Below are 3918 nucleotides of genomic sequence, written 5' to 3'. Positions count from 1 at the left end.
AAATTTAAATTAATTATGTAATTTCTTATTTAAGGAAAGTCATTTGTTTATGTAGACTTTCCTTTGTATTTGTGTTTTATCTAGATCGTTCGACTTTATCTACTGCTTCTGCTAGTCAAATTCCAAATGAAGCCTTGCTCCTTTTATCACTGTGAGTAATAATAAATTATGTATACCATCATTTGCATACATACATCGACCACCCTTTTGCATCTTATAAATATATATATACAACCGATACCTAGCCTTCACTATTATAAAAATAATATTATTTACATTATCATATAAACTATAAAATTATAAGCATAAAAGAGTTATATATTTATATACATTCCATAATGATCTCCTATGTGATTTTCTATATTATATGAGTTGATTGAATTACTTGCGATGTGGCTATACTGTGCTTTGTTTGCGGGAGAAATTGGGATGAAGTAGGTCACTATGAGATTGTGATGACGGTCTGGGAACGTTGGCTATGTATGGGAGATCGACACTCTATGTGTGCATCTAATGAATATGATATGAATGATTTGATAAAATCACTGGGTGACCTCCTGTTGGAAATGGAAAAGAAAGAGAGAATGAAAAAAAAAAATAATGTGAGGATTGATAAAGTGAGGAATAAACCAGTTGGCCAGGTATGGGGATTGGTTCCTTAGTGCCCACGTATGGGAGGATAGGCCATATGTGATGACGGCTTGTTAGGGGTTTTGTGACGCCACTGACCAATCTCCATTTGATGTGATTACTTGAAGGTAATATTATTTATGGATGCTGATGTTGTGACATGTACTTGACTGGACGAGTGTTTATCATAATAAATGTGGAAAACATCCTGTGTGATCGTTTGGGTTATGTATTGTTTTATTATTATTCATTGAGTTTGTGAAACTCACTCACTCCCATAAATCTTTTCTCAGGAAGTAGACATCGTGTTGGTTCAGATAAGTTCTGTTTCTTTCTCCGCAGTACTATAATAGTAATTTCCAGTTCTTGATGAATGAACAACATTATGTATAAAAATGTATTCATCGATATACTAAGCTCTGCAGATAGGGAGTCATATATTACAAATTATCATGTAAAGGTTATTGGTGTATTATTTAATAATACCTGTGGACTTTCTTATTGACTCTTTAAAAGTACGATTGGCCCAATTTGCCCATATTATAAACGATGTGAATAGTATGTGAAATATAGATCCGAGCTATGGATTATTTGAAAAAAAAAATGAAAGCTGGGAGAGATATATGATTTGATAGTATGGTTTAATATCGTCATATTATAAGCTTATTGTTCCTGGAATTGACTTTAAAGAAGTGGATTAATCTGAGTTAGGCTTACTACGGGTCTTGAGAGCCTTAAACTTACCTGGGTCCGTGCTGGTTCGGTCCACGGTTTTGGGTCGTGACAATACAAATATGGGATATATATTAATATATTTTATATTTTGGTATAGGAAGTCTAATAATAAACCATTTATACAAAGAATAAAAAAAAACACAATTTTGATTTGAAGTATCTGATCGAGTTGACAAAGCATAATATTTGTGCCATAGGTGATCGCTTGCTCCACTTGGTGGCTATTCATGGCCACTGTTCGACTTCATGGTTTTTTTACAAGTCCGATCTGATTATCTTCAAATTTCTTCTTTCTATTTGAGAGAAAATCTGTATTTTTTTTTTGCATAACTATCCAAATAATAAAAGACGCTTGACAAAATCACCATAATGGTGATAACAATAATTCAAAATAAAATCTAAGAACAAAATTTCAAAATATGGGGAACAATAACTTAAAACTAAATCTGAAAAAAAAAAATCCCAAAATATAGCCAACGGAATTCCTTCTAAAATACCATCTAAACATTAAAGTTATAATTATAAAACTCAATTCTACAAGAATTGAAATTTTTTATTTTTTACAATCCAATTATAAAATTGTAATTATGATTCCAAATCTGCAATCCAAAACAGACCTCAAATGAAATGTTTGCTTTTGTGTAATGCCTAGCTAGAAAGGCGTAAGATGAGTTGCAAGTGAGATATGTGGTGAAATGGGTGTCCGGTAGTGCCGTTGGGTTTTTTCTTAGCTGGACCTGGTGGTGGGAACGGAACGCACATGCCTGCACATGTTCATATTTCAAAACCTCACTCCCTTATTTTAATTTCCCCATATAGATGATTTTATTTTCCAGAAAAAAAAGCGTATGAGATAATATAAATCAAACTGAATCGAACCGATTCAATTCAGTCATAGGATTATTATAGTTTTGGACTTTCGGTAGTTCAGCGTCTCTGCCGCATAGATACTAGAGATGATAATGGGAAATAGACTTGTGTAGGGAGTAAAAAAATTTTACGCTGTCCAGTACAAAAGAGGATTAACATTCTCTTGGTTCTTAAAAAAACATAGGAGCCAAAAATTTTTGACTTTGTAAAACAATATATATTTTTGAATTAAAAAAAAGAATAACCGATAATTATTTTGTGAATGCATAAAATAATTATATATTTTTTTGAGGGGCATAAAATTATTATATATTTTTTGAGGGGCACAAAATAATTATATTTATCTCATGTGGATGCACATTAATTTTAATTAATGTGTAAAAGATTCATAATTCACCAAATTACTGTCGAGAGAGAATTAGAAGTGTTCATTTTTTCTAATTAAACAGTGTTTTAGAAAATAAAAAACGTATTTATTTATTAATAGTAAAAAAAAAAATACTTCAATTCAAAAAATTTTAAAAATTATTCACAATATTCATAACTAAAAGAAACAAAACAAAACAAATTTTTAATTTTGTAAAATATATAGTAAAAATTTAATAATAATAATAATAATAATAATAATAATAATAATAATAATAATAATAATAATAATAATAATGATAATGATAATGATAATAATATCACTGCAATGTTTTTAAAAACAAATGTTATCACCATAAGTATATTTTTATATAATAATAAAATTAATTACATTTTAAAGTATAATATAAAACTAAAAAAATAATATTCAATTAAGTTATTTAAATATTTTTTTATGATTTTTAATACTTGTAATATATATATATATATATATATATATATATATATATATATATATATATATATATATATATATATATATATATATATATTAAAAAAAGTAATTTCCCTTAAATGGAATACATTTGAAGAATATGACTTTTCTTATAAAGAAAATACTGGGGAAAAAGTTAAAACTTATTTTCTAAATTTTAGTTAAATTTTAAAAAATTGAAAATATGTTTTTTAGTTTTTCAAATGGAAGACCGACAAATTTGAACATAACATTCTATTTTTCAATTTTCTTAAAATAATTTTTCAAAAAACTATTTCAATTTTCTACATGTAATTATGTAAATAACCCTTATTTGTCGACTTTTACTTGTTTCTATTTGAGGCGTGTATAATCGAGGGAGTGAGCCACAGAACGAGCAGAAACACTGTATTGTTGTTGCTAGAGGACCTACTCAGGAGACAGTGCAGTTAATACTCAATACATATCAATTTGTTTAGTTTGCTCAAATCTTACAAGGTCTTATTCTCCAGTCTCTAACATTCAACCCTACACACACGTGCACACTCTTATGACTTATTTATTGGGATAATGACATTTCTAATCTCATGAACGTCAGTCTCAGCCATGTTCATGTGTTTACCAAGTCTTCAATCTTTAAGTTTCTATTTGGTATGGTTCATTATAAAGGTTTGCCATTGGTATGGTTCAATCTTTAAGTTTCTTAAATTGCTCGGGCATCTAATCTAACGGTACCTACAGACCTTGGAGTTGGTGGTTGCGTTTTAATAAGCTGGACACAGTAATTAGCAATCTCCCCAGTGTTTCCTTTTCCCACATTAACAGATACAGAAATTCCTTCACAG

Source organism: Jatropha curcas, chromosome 5 (genome assembly GCF_041381405.1).
Source record: "Jatropha curcas cultivar XTBG-Jc1 chromosome 5, XTBG_Jcur_1.0, whole genome shotgun sequence".
NCBI lineage: Eukaryota > Viridiplantae > Streptophyta > Magnoliopsida > Malpighiales > Euphorbiaceae > Jatropha > Jatropha curcas.
This window is presented reverse-complemented; position numbering follows the sequence as displayed.